This window comes from Oryx dammah, unplaced genomic scaffold (genome assembly GCF_014754425.2).
Source record: "Oryx dammah isolate SB20612 unplaced genomic scaffold, SCBI_Odam_1.1 HiC_scaffold_11164, whole genome shotgun sequence".
Taxonomy (NCBI): domain Eukaryota; kingdom Metazoa; phylum Chordata; class Mammalia; order Artiodactyla; family Bovidae; genus Oryx; species Oryx dammah.
Window position 1 is genome coordinate 417,718 of NW_024080557.1, and position 14,370 is coordinate 432,087.

Consider the following 14,370-nt stretch of genomic DNA (forward strand, 5'->3'; position numbering starts at 1 on the left):
ACAGATTTCTCAAGAGGTAGGTCAGGTGCTCTGGTATTCCCATCTCTTTCAGAATTTTCCACAGTTTATTGTGATCCACACAGTCAAGGTTTTGGCATAGTCAATAAAGCAGAAGTAGATGTTTTTCTGAAACTCTCTTGCTTTTTCCATGATCCAGCAGATGTTGGCAATTTGATCTCTGGTTCCTATGCCTTTTCTAAAACCAGCTTGAACATCAGGAAGTTCACAATTCATGTATTGTTGAAGCCTGGCTTGGAGAATTTTGAGCATTACTTTACTAGCATGTGAGATGAGTGCAATTGTGAGGTAGTTTGAACATTCTTTGGCATTGCCTTTCTTTGGGATTGGAATGAAAACTGACCTTTTCCAGCCCTGTGGCCACTGTGGAGTTTTCCAAACCTGCTGGCATATTGAGTGCAGCACTTTCACAGCATCATCTTTCAGGATTTGAAATAACTCAACTGGAATTCTATCATCTCCACTAGCTTTGTTCGTAGTGATGCTTTCTAAGGCCCACTTGACTTCACATTCCAGGATGTCTGGCTCTAGATGAGTGATCACACCATCGTGATTATCTGGGTCGTGAAGATCTTTTTTGTACAGTTCTTCCGTGTATTCTTCTCACCTCTTCTTAATATCTTCTGCTTCTTTTAGGTCCATAGCATTTCTGTCCTTTATCGAGCCCATCTTTTCATGAAATCTTCCCTTGGTATCTCTATTTTTCTTGAAGAGATCTCTAGTCTTTCCCATTCTGTTGTTTTCCTCTATTACATTGCATTGATTGCTGAAGAAGGCTTTCTTATCTCTTCTTGCTATTCTTTGGAAATCTGCATTCAGATGCTTATATCTTTCCTTTTCTCATTTGCTTTTCACTTTTCTTCTTTTCACAGCTATTTGTAAGGCCTCCCCAGACATCCATTTTGCTTTTTTGCATTTTTTTCCCATGGGGATGATCTTGATCCCTGTCTCCTGTACAATGTCACAAACCTCATTCCATAGTCAGCTCCTGGTCTTGTTTTTGTTCACTGTATAGAGACTCTCCATCTTTGGCTGCAAAGAATATAATCAATCTGATTTTGATGTTGACCATCTGGTGATATCCACGTGTAGAGTCTTCTCTTGTGTTGTTGGAAGAGGGTGTTTGCTATGACCAGTGCATTTTCTTGGCAAAACTCTATTAGTCTTTGCCCTGCTTCATTCCGCATTCCAAGGCCAAATTTGCCTGTTACTCCAGGTGTTTCTTGACTTCCTACTTTTTCATTCCAGTTCCCTATAATGAAAAGGACATCTTTTTTGGCTGTTAGTTCTAAAAGGTCTTGTATTCTTCATAGACCCGTTCAACTTTATCTTCTTCAGCATTACTGGTTGGGGCATAGACTTGGATAACTGTGATATTGAATGGTTTGCCTTGGAGACAAACAGAGATCATTCTGTCGTTTTTGAAATTGCATCCAAGTACTGCATTTCAGACTCTTTTGTTGACCATGATGGCTACTCCATTTCTTCTGAGGAATTCCTGCCCGTAGTAGTAGATATAATGGTCATCTGAGTTAAATTCACCCATTCCAGTCCATTTTAATTCGCTGATTCCTAGAATGTCGACGTTCACTCTTGCCATCTCTTGTTTGATCACTTCCAACTTGCCTTGATTCATGGGCCTGACATTCCAGGTTCCTATGCAATATTGCTCTTTACAACATTGGACCTTACTTCTATCACCAGTCACATCCACAGCTGGGTATTGTTTTTGCTTTGGCTCCATCCCTTCATTCTTTCTGGAGTTATTTCTCCACTGATCTCCAGTAGCATACTGGGCACCTACCGACCCGGGGAGTTCCTCTTTCAGTATCCTATCATTTTGCCTTTTCATACTATTCACCGGGTTGTCGAGGCAAGATTACGGAAGTGATTTGCCATTCCCTTCTCCATTTGTACTACCATAATGTATATGTTGTTCTGCTTGATGGAGTCCCGTAAAGGGTGTATTCATTTTTCTTGAGGCTGTATTCATCTTTTGTCATTCTTTTTTGATCCTATGCCTTGGTAATTTCAAAGGTCCTATTTTCAAATTAATTGATCTTTTTTACTGCCTGTCAATTCTACTGTTGAATCCTTCTAATGAACTTTCTATTTGGCTATTTTATTTTCAGTTATAGAATTTCTGTTTGGTTCTTCTTCATGATTTCTATCTTTCTTGCTATTTTTTTGTTTATGCATTTTTTTCACCATGATTTCATTTAGGTGTCTCTTTTAATGCACTGAGCAACCTTATGATAGTAATTTTGAATTCTTTGTCTAAATTCTTTGTTCAAATTCATATATTTCTATTTCTTAAAGTTCAGTTTCTGGAGACTTAATTAGTTGCTTTAAATGTGTTATGCTTGCCTGTTTTTTGTTTGTTTGTTTGTTTTATTTATTTTTTTGACATTTCTTGCTGTTATTGTATTGAGATTTCAGCATCTCAAATCAGCCAATTCTCATAGGTTTTATAGTCTGGTTTCATATAGAGAGAACTTTTGAACTTTCTCTGTACAGAGAAGCTAGAGGTCCTAGAGATCTCTCAATGCTTTTATGAGTATTTATCTTCTGGGTTTGTATGTGTTAATTTCCAGTTTGAAGAGGTTTGTTGGCTACCCCTCCTCTCATCCCACACCCCTCCCCCCACACGCACACACACATCTTTCTGCAGTACTGTGGCTTCTGTGGTACTGTAGTAAATCACAGTCTGGTGTTCTACATTTTGTCTGTCTATAGTACTATAGACTTTGGTGCATGGTTGATATCTTTGTTCTTGGAGATCCTCTAAGTGTGCCCAGATCCTCCTGCAATATTTGAACAAAGGCAGAACAGACACTGGTCCCTTAGCAAGTGCTCCTAAAAGTCAACTTGACATACATTTTGCTCATTTCCCTCCCCAAGTATAAGATATGAGTTAAAGATTTCCTCTCAAATATATCATACTGCACTGTGCCAGTGAGAAAAGGCTTGGAAAGACAGAGTAGAGAGTGTCAGGAATTCACACTCACCTGGTATAAGTGCAAGTACTAGTTTCTGGATTTCTCACAGAGGCATTTTGTTGGTTTGTTGCTATTAAATTCATGTCTCCATGGGGGAAGGAGGGTTTTGGCCTCCTATTCCATCATCTTCCTGATGTCATTCCTGTTGAACTCCTACAATATGATACATTTGGACATATATATGTATACTTGTAAAATCATTACTACCATCAGAATATGAATATGTATATTACTCTCAAAATTTTCCATGTGCCCCTTGAAAATTCCATCTACCAGATTCTCTTTTACCCTCCTTATATCCATCTAACTATTGATCTATGTTTGTCACAATACAGTAATTTGCATTTTCTAAAATTTTATATAAAAATTATAAATGGAACACCTTCTTTTTTCTGGTGTCTTTCATTCAGTATAATTATTCTGAGATTCACCATGTTGTTTAGATTCATCCACAAACTTTCATATTCATCAAACATTCTTTTCATTGCTTAGTTGTATTCCAGTATATGAATATACCACAGCTTGTTTATCCATTGACCTGTTAATGAAAGTTTGATTTGTTCTTAATTTTTGGTTAATACAAATAATGCTGCTTTCAACATTCATTCATAAATATTTGTATGGATTATGCTTTCCATTCTTTTGGGTCATTACCTAGGAGTTTAAAAGTTAAATCATATAGTAGCTTATGTTTAAATTTTTAGGAAACTACTTTTCTTAAGTGGTTCCATTTTACATCCCCACAAGTAGTGTATGGAAGGTATAGTCATTCCACATTTTTGCCTGCACTTGATATAATTTTCATTTTATAATTCAAACAGATGTTTAATAAATAAAATTTCAGTTTAATGCACATATTCCTATTGATTAGTGATGGCACCTTTTCACGTGCCTATTTTCCAGTCCTATATGTTCTTTAAAGTATCTATTAAAAATATTTGCCAATTTTATATTGGAAAAATTTTATTCTTTTAATGTTTGTGTTTTGAGTGCTGTTTATATACCCCTGACACAAGTCTTTTATCAGATATATGTTTTTGCAAATATTTTCACCCAGAGTGTGGTTTGCCTTTTCATTCTCTGAACAATTATCTTTAGAAGACAAGAAATTTTTAATTTTGATGACATCAAACTTACCCATTTTTCCTTTATATATTATGCTTTTGATTATAAGAATTCTTTGTGCAACCCAAGCCACAAAAGCTTATACTACAATTTCTTTGAAGTTTTTTTAAAATTTACTCATTATTGTTCCGTCTCTAAGTCATGTCCGACTCTTTGTGACCCCATGGACTACAGCATGCCAAGCTTCCCTGCATTCGCTATCTCTTGGAGTTTCAGTTCAGTTCAGTTGCTCAGTAGTGTCCTATTCTTTGCAACCCTATGGTCTGCAGCACCCCAGACTTCCCTGTCTATCACCAACTTCCGGAGCTTGCTGAAACTAATAGCTATAGGGTTGGTGATGCTATCCGACCATCTCATCCTCTGTTGTCCCCTTCTCCTTCTGCCTTCAATCTTTCCCAACATCAGGGGCTTTTCAAATGAGTCAGTTCTTCACATCAAGTGGCCAAAGTATTGGAGCTTCAGCTTCAGCATCAGTCCCTCCAATGAATATTCAGAACTGATTTTCTTTAGGATGGACTGGTTGGGTCTCCTGCAGTCCAAGGGACTCTCAAGAGTCTTCTCCAACACTACAGTTAAAAAGCAACCTTCTAATCTTGTTAGAATGGTTCTGGTTCTTTGGCAAGATAGACTAAGTGCTCTCTATCTACCCTGTCTCTCTCACTGATTATAAACTTGGCAGAATTGAGGAGCAGTTATATGAGGACTCTGTGAAGTCAGTATTTGAAGAGGCTTGGGAAAGAAGGCAAAAATTTGACATAAAGCCAAACCTGCAGAGAATCCCTGCCCCTAACCCATATTGCCAAGCCTAGAGTCAGTGGTAGGCATCCAGACACCCAGATATGTACTCCAGGTGAGAAGAGAAAGGACTTCAAGAAAATTTTCACTTTGTCATCTCAGAATCAGAAAAGAGGACTGCTAAAGGTCAGCCAGTGAGAGTGGGGGGAATAACCTGAGGTTTATCCTTCTTTCCTGCTTCAGCTCTCTGGTAGTGTCATGGTAGCACAAGTGACAATGATAACAATGACAACAGTGACAACTAGGTGAGTGCTTAATAATCTGAGACAGGGGAATCCTTTCTCCTCACCAGTACCAAGAACACAGGCAAATTTTCATTGTTTTTTTTTCTCTCTCTCCATCTTCCTACATTTAAGCTCTAGTATCAGACACAGTCATAGGAAATGTATGGTACAATATAGCACCTAAAGTCCCAGCTTTCTGGATAGAAAACCATATAGAAAAGGAGGCTCCAAGGAGCTGGATAACCTTAGGGAACTGCAAAGAGAAAGGAGCTCAAGAGTGTAATGCCATAAAGTGATGTGTAAAATTCTAGGCTCATTTCTGAGCTGTCTATGTATAAATTTCACACTGAGTAACATATTTTGGACTGAAGAATAGACCAGACTAAGGGTCAGTATCTTTTTTTTTTTTTTTTTTTTTGGGTAAATGGTCAGTTATAAATAACTTGGGCTTTCTAGAACATAAGTTCTCTGTTGAAACTAGTCACTTATGCCATTGTAGCAGAGAGGAGCCATAGACAGTAAGTAAATAAGTGGACATGGCTTGTACCAACAAGATAAAGTTCAGTGACCTGGGTGGACACCATTGGCCATTTGTTTATGCCAAACTCTGACCTGACTCTTGAGAAACCTGTATGCAGGTCAGGAAGCAACAGTTAGAACTGGACATGGAATAACAGACTGGTTCCAAATAGGAAAAAGAGTATGGCAAGGCTGTATATTGTCACTCTGCTTATTTAACTTATATGCAGAGTACATCATGAGAAACACTGGGCTGGAGGAAGCACAAGCTGGAATCAAAATTTCCAGGAGAAATATCAATAACCTCAGATATGCAGATGACACCACCCCTATGGCAGAAAGTGAAGAAGAACTAAAAAGCCTCTTGATGAAAGTCAAAGAGGAGAGTGAAAAAGTTGGCTTAAAGCTCAACATTCAGAAAACGAAGATCATGGCATCTGGTCTCATCACTTCATGGGAAATAGATGGGGAAACAGTGGAAACTGTGTCAGACTTTATTTTTTGGGGCTCCAAAATCACTGCAGATGGTGACTGCAGCCATGAAATTAAAAGACACTTACTCCTTGGAAGGAAAGTTATGACCAACCTAGATAGCAAATTGAAAAGCAGAGACATTACTTTGCCAACAAAGGTCCGTCTAGTCAAGGCTATGTTTTTTCTAGTAGTCATGTATGGATGTGAGAGTTGGGCTGTAAAGAAAGCTGAGCGCCGAAGAACTGATGCTTTTGAAGTGTGGTGTTGGAGAAGACTCTTGAGAGTCCCTTGGACTGCAAGGAGATCCAACCAGTCCATTCTAAAGATCAGTCCTGGGTGTTCATTGGAAGGACTGATGTTGAAGCTGAAACTTCAATACTTTGGCCACCTAATGCGAAGAGCTGACTCATTTGAAAAGACTGTGATGCTAGGAAAGATGGAGGGCAGGAGGAGAAGGGGATGACAGAGGATGAGATGATTGGATGGCATCACCGACTTGATGCACATGGGGTTGGGTGAACTCCAGGTGTTGGTGATGGACTGGGAGGCCTGGTGTGCTGCAGTTCATGGGGTAGCAAAGAGTCGGACATGACTGAGTGATTGAATTGAACTGAACTGAGCTAAATGTGTGTCTAGGTCCAGTCTAAATGTGGCAGTACATTAATCTAATATAGCTGTAGAAAAATAGACCACTTTACTCTTTATCTTTACTTTATATTTCTAAATAAAATTTAACCTAGACCAAATTATATACTCAGTGTTACTGAATGAATTAATTAACCATCCCATCACTCAAGTACCTTCCCTAGTGGTTCAGATGGTAAAGCATCTGCTTACAATGCAGGAAACCTGGGTTCAAACTCAAGTAGTAATAATAAATCTATTTGTACTATATTTCTAGAGTTCCTCTAGTCACATAAATTGTCAAAGATGTAGTACTTCTTGAGTTCTTTTCAAAACATCTTGTTGAATCTTTATTATTCTTTCTAACCAATGTAGAGACAGTGAAGTCATTCAGTTTTCTAGAGTAAATATCATCCATGCAGAAATGAAAACGTGTGATTCTCTGCTGGAGTTTCCTAGTGATTATACAAAGAGAATAAATATTTTTCTAATGGATAAAATAATGTAAATGATACTGTTTCATAGTCGCTAATAACAAGCTTCCAGAGAGTCTCATACAGGTATCAAATTTTGTCCTCTATAATTTAATTTTATTTTTATAGACAAAAATCTCACTTGTTTACTCAAGAGAATAGAGACCAAAGTAAACTTGATTCAGGGTTAAAAGCTAGTTTGTACTTTATGATCTCTGCCCTGGGAGTTTACTATTTCCTTTGAGGATATAGTGAGTACCAGTATCCAATCCTTGAACTTGGAGGCAAAAACACCTTTAACACTCTAAAGACAGGTTCTTTATGTAATTAGGTAGTACCTGGAGCATCTAACTTACTATTTAAACTAATTTTTTAAAATAATTTTTTGTTGTTTAAGTTTTAAAACTTAAAATCTTAAATGTCATCTCAGTGAGAAACAATGTAACTAAGAAATAAGCTATTTTTTCATAGGCTATCCTAATATGCAACAGAAAAACTCCCAAATATGTATGTTAGTGATGCTTTAGGGAAAATACTGCTAGTAGTCAAAATCTGCAGTTACTTGAACTTGTTAAACACTAAAACTTATGAGGAATGTGGAGAAGTAATGGTGTTATGTTAACAACAACCCTCAATTTCAAACATTTAGGTATGAAATATTTGTATGATCAGTGCTCTAATATGCATTTTAATTATCTTCCACATTATGTCTTTATAACCAAACTTGGTGTCTTTTGGGGCTTCCCTTGTGGCTCAGCTGGTCTTTATAATCATAAGTACCCATGTTCAGTACCAAGAGTAACCAGAGGAACGGATCTCAACAGATTATGAACTAGAAATGCCTCTCTTAAGATTTCCACAGAATCACCTAAGAGAAGTACTAGTTATGAATACACTGAAAATTAGAATAGTAATTAGTCTGTGTTGCCAGAAATAAGAATTATATTTGCAATTTTGAGTAACTCCCTAGAGGAAGCTTTATAGTCAATCTACTAGCCAGAGAGTCTGCAACAAAATCCTGTAGAAACAAGATTTTAAAAAGGTGCTGTGAGAGGTTTACTACCTCCCTTGATTTTCAAAAGGTCAGTCACACAGTAGGTAAGCAATGAAAGTTAATACAATTGGTTATCACTGGTACCCAAGTGCCAAAGTGTAGAAGAGCAGTATAGCTCTCTGTGTGAGAAGAACGTCCTGTAGCTTTCTTCAGAAGTTTTTCTGAAGGCCAGAAGTCTCTTTCCCTAATAACTTTGGCATACTGTAATACCTATAAATATATGCAAATTAATGGAATGTATTTTATACCTTGTATCAAGCAAAATCAATGATCTATTTGAAGGAAAAATAAAAACACCCATTTCTAATTTTAATATGACTCTAAATGTTTGTGAAGACAAACATTTAATAATATGTAGGAGATATTTTGATTGTTAATTCATTTTATTTCTCCCCTGCCCCACTCTTCTCATTCTGGTAGAGCCTGCATGTTGTTTAGTTGTTTATCCTCCATCTGCCACACTGCTATGTCCAGGCCCTAGAGCAGTCTAGAAACTGGCTAGACTGTACATTGTAATCACCTGGGTACTTTTTAAAATTGATAATGCCTCGGCCCCAGCATCAGAAATTCTAATTTCATTATTTTGAGCTAGATCACATGAATTTGTAGCAAAGAATTCCCATATCAGTCTAAAATGCAGACATGATTGATAATCAATGCATTAGACAGAATTATCATAGAATATTATTTTTAATCAGCAATTACCTTTGGTAGCAACACAGGATTAATTTCTGGTTAAGGAGATATGAGAATAAACTCTGATAAAGAGTCTCCTGAAAAGACTTTCTTATTTCTAAAGAAGGGAAGTTGCAGGAGAGAAAGGGACTTCTGAGAAACGCTTTCTTACTTGTTTTAAAAAAGAAGTTGTAGTAATAAAAAGTTCACTTGGAACTCCTAAACAATCTTGTCTAAGCAGTCATCTATTGATAAAAAAGTGAACACATATAAGAGGTGGTGGTAGTTCCTCAGTTGTGTCTGACTCTTTGAGGCCCCATGGACTGCAGCCCGCCAGGCTCCTTTGTCTGTGGAATTCTCCATAGAGACATGGACAGTATAAGAGAGACCATATCAAAAAGCCAATTATGGTGATATGAAGAAATAGAGGGAATTTGGGTTCTTAAAGACTGTTAAGTCATGAAATGACTGAACTCTATCATTACTGTATTTTAGACTTCTTATGGGAGGTGCAGTCATTTTGGCAAAATGAGGCATGAAACAAAATTAGTGATCACGAACTTCATATAGACATTGGTTTGAAACCCTAGCCTTTAAGAAGCTGTGTAACCCTGAGTGATTTATTTTACCTTCAGTTTTTTCATTCATGAAACCATTTTACCACCTACTGTAATGTGGATAAAGTGTATAGCCCAGCACCGAAATATAGAGCATGTTCAGTAAATAATGGCTTATTTAAATAAAATAAAAGGTAAAACTAATATCAAAAGAATAAATGCCAAAATAAGTGTAAATGACAAAATCATCATTCTAGAAACTTGGCGAAAAAAGCAAACATTTCATGCTGTCATGATCTTTGAAGCTTCTTTTGGAGGGAATTGAATTGAGGTTTGAAATCAATGTTGTAGTGTACTAGTTTAGGTTTATGGGTGAATAATTATGATGCTGGGAGCTGTTAAACTCCTTTTCCTTTTTTCCAAGACTGTATGAAAGTAGTAGGACTTGGATTTCAATCAATACTGTGAGATCCAAAAGTACTTGATCTTTTAACCACTGCATTGCAATCCTTCCTAAACCAGCCACTAGAATGAAGCATTGTGAAAGATGAGTATTTTCACAAATAGGACTAAAGAGAAATGTTGGTGCCATTTACAGATGATTTCTTAAAGACTCCAGACTATAGACTGGGCTTGCTACAGAAAGATTTGAAGTAGTCTCAGAAGGACAAATAAAATTTAAATAGGAAAGGTGAATGTTGAAGGAACTTGTGGCCTCAGGAATGTGTATTTTAAATTTTAAATGAAGCAGAAGGTATACATAGTGAAAGGAAGACAATGAGTTGGAAATGTACTCTGAGGCAGAATTCTACAGAGTTTAAATGACAAAGAGGTTTGTACTTTAGCTAGTGACTTATACATAATTGTGAAAAGCTTTGGAATAAGAGAAGGCAAGAAGAAAGTGGTACTCTTGAAGACTTATTTAAAATGTTGCTTCATAATCTAGAAATAAAAATAAAACAAGATAGTTTGATCAATTAAGACTTTAACAATGGTTAAAGTATAAACATAAGAACTTGAAACAAGGACTCTAAGAGAAGAAGAATATAGAAGACAATAACTAAAAGAGTCCATCGAATTTTGTAATTGATGGGCCAAGGATTGGAGGTCAGGCATAACAAACAAAGAAAAAACTACAAATATGTGATAATAAATTACATAAGATAATTATTAATGATTTCATTGAAAGAAATATTTTGAGATAAGAAAAGTTATTTAGCTTGATATATATTTGAATTTTATAATGATAATAGAAAATAATTTAAAAGCTATTTTATTTATTCAACAAATGTTTTCTATGTTTTTACAATGTGCACTAGTCTAGTTGTCGGAGTCACAGTGGTGAATGAGATAGATTTTTTTGTTCTTTTGTTCCTGCCTCAGTTACCCTCTTCAATATGTTTGGGAGCAAAGATAAACAATAAAATAGTGTTAACTAGCAAAATGAAATGCTTCAAAGAGATAAGCAGGATGATATGATAATCACTAGAGACTATGAGAATTTTGGTATTTAGGACAATCAGGAAAAAAAATGTTTTTAAGGAGATGACTCCAGAACTGATTCATGAGGATGAGAAGAAATCATATATTTAAATAACCTGAGAAAGAGCAGTGTAGTCCAAGATGGTTGCAGGCATTAAGGCCCCAAATCTGGATACAAGGACAATGTAGCTCAGGCTTAAAAGAGAAAGTACTAGTCACTCAGTAGTGTCCTACCCTTTGCAATTCCATTGATTATAGCCCACCAGGTTCTTTTGTCCATGGAATTCTCCAGGCAAGAATATTAGAGTGGGTGGCCATTCTCTTCTCCAGGGGATCTTCCTGACGTAGGGATTGAACCCCAGTCTCCTGCATTACAGGTGGACTCTTTATCGCAGAGCCAACAGGGAAGCCCAGCTGGGGCCTAACAATGACCAAACTGTATAAAGCCATGGGGATCAGCTAAAGAGTCTGGGAGTAATAGATTGCCAGTACCAGTTTGATGAATGAGACAGGATGCTCAGGGCTGGTACACTGGGATGATTCTGAGGGATGGGATGGGGAGGGATGTGTGGGGGGGTGGTGGTTCAGGATAGGGAACACATGTATACCCATGGCTGATTTATGTCAGTGTATGGCAAAACCACTATAATATTGTAAAGTAATCAACCTCCAATTAAAATAAATTAATTTTTTTTAAGTGTTAGTTGCTCATTCATGTCTGACTCTTTGTGACTAAATGGACTGTAGCCCACCAGGCTCCTCTGTTCATGGAATTCTCCAAGCAAGGATGCTGGAGTGGGTAGCCATTCCCTTCTCCAGGGATCTTCCCAACACAAGGATGAACCTTGTCTCTTGCATTGTAAGCAGATTCTTCACCATCTGGGCTATCGGGGAAGCCCCTGGGTGTTAATGTTGCAGGGAAAAACCAATTTGGATTCCATGTTGGAGCTGTTTCTTTGACTCTCTTTTCATTGTTTTTATTGTTATATTGTTGTTCATTGATCCAGTCATGTCTGACTTTTTGTGACCCCAAGGACTGCAGCACGCCAGGCTTTCCTGTCTCTCACTATCTCCTGAAGTTTACCCAAGTTCATGTCCATTACATTGGTGATGCCATTCAGCCATCTCATCTTCTGACACCCTCTTCTCCTTCTGTCCTCAATCTTTCCCAGCATCAGAGACTTTTCCAATGAGTCAGCTGTTCGCATCAGATGACCAAAATACTGGAGTTTCAGCTTCAGCATCACTCCTTCCAACAAGCATTCCAGGTTGATTTCCCTTAGAATTGATTGGTTTGATCTCCTTGCTGTCCAAGAGACTCAGAGTATTCTCCAGCACCACAGTTAGAAGGCATCAGTTTTTCAGTGCTCCTCCTTCTTTATGGTCCAGCTCTCACAACTGAACGTGATCACTGAAAAAAACATAGCCTTGATTATACAGACCTTTGTTGGCAGAGTTACATCTCTGCTTTTCAACACACTGTCTCGGTGTGTCATCTTTCCTGCCAAGAAGCAAACATCTGATTTCGTGGCTGCAGTCACCATCCACAGTGATTTTAGACCCCCAAAAGAGGAAATGTCACTACTTCCATCTTTCCCCCTCTATGTGTCCTGAGGTAATGGGGCCAGATGCCATGATCTTAAGTGTTTTTTAATATTTAGTTTTAAGCCAGCTCTTTCACTCTTCTCCACCCTCATCAAGAGGCTCTTTAGTTCCTCTTCACTTTCTACCATTAGAGCAGTATCATCTGCATATTTGAGGCTATTGTTTCTCCTGCCTATCTTGATTTCAGCTTGTAACTCATCCAGCCTGGCATTTCTCATGATCTTCTCAGCATATAGATTAAACAAACAGGGTGACAGCAGACAGCCCTGTTGTACTCCTTTCTCAATCTTGAACCTTTCGGTTGTTCCATACAGGGTTCTGACTGTTGCCTCTTGACCTCCATACAGGTTTCTCGGGAGACAGATAAGTTGGTCTGGTATTCCTATCTCTTTAAGGGCTTGCCACAGTTTATTATAACCCACACATAGGCTTTAGCATAGTCGATGAAACAGAGGTAGATGTTTTTGCAGGAATCCCCCAGCTTTATAATCCAGTGAATGTTGGCAATTTCATCTCTGTTCCTCTTCCATTTCTAAATCCATCTTGGGCATCTCAAGTTCTTGGATTGCATAATTCTGAAGCCTAGAAGGATTTTAAGCATGACCTTACTAGTATGGGAGATATGTGGGAAATGAGTGCAATTGTCTGATGGTTAGCACATTCTTTAGTACTATCCTTCTTGGGAACTGGGATGAGGACTGACATTTTTCAGTCCTGTGGCCACTGCTGGGTCTTGCCAGATTTGCTGGCATACTCAATGTAACACTTTGAGGGTATCATCCTTTAGGGTTTTGAATAGTTCTACTGAACTGTGGTGTTGGAGAAGACTCTTGAGAGTCCCTTGGACTGCAAGGAGATCCAACCAGTGCATTCTGAAGGAGATCAACCCTGGGTGTTCTTTGGAAAGAATGATGCTGAAGCTAAAACTCCAGTACTTTGGCCACCACATGCGAAAAGTTGACTCATTGGAAAAGACTCTGATGCTGGGAGGGATTGTGGGCAGGAGGAGAAGGGGACAACAGAGGATGAGATGGCTGGATGGCATCACTGACTCGATGGAGGCGAGTCTGAGTGAACTCCGGGAGTTGGTGATGGGCAGGGAGGCCTGGCGTGCTGTGATTCATGGGGTCGCAAAGAGTCGGACACGACTGAGTGACTGAACTGAACTGAACTGGAATTCCATTGCATCCACTAGCTTTATTAACAATAGGGCTTCTTAAAATCCACTTGACTTCACTCTCCAGAATGTCTGGCTCTGGGTGGCTGACCACATCATCATAGCAGTCCACTTCATTTGGATCTTGTACAGTTCTTCTATGTATTCTTTTCATCTCTTCTTGATTTCTTTAGCATCTGCTAGTTCTCTACCATTTATGTCCTTTATTGTGCCTATCTTTGGGCAAAATATTCCCTTGATATCTCCAATTTTCCTAAAGAGATCTTTAGTCTTTACCTTTTGTTGTTTTCTTCTAGTTTTATACACTGTTCATTGAAGAAGGCCTTCCTCTTTTTCCATGCTGTTCTTTATTGTTATAATCATACATACTGGCCTGCCTGAGAGAATCCTGTCCATCTGTCTAACCCTGCACACCTGTAGCTGGCAGGAAGTAAGAAATTAAAACATCCCCTGCCTGAGGCTTTCCATATTAGGAGATATTTGCAAGATTAATGGTCTTTTTACTTTGTTTCCTTACCTCCTCCCATCTCTTTTCTACAAAAGACCTAGCATCCAGACCTCAATACTTA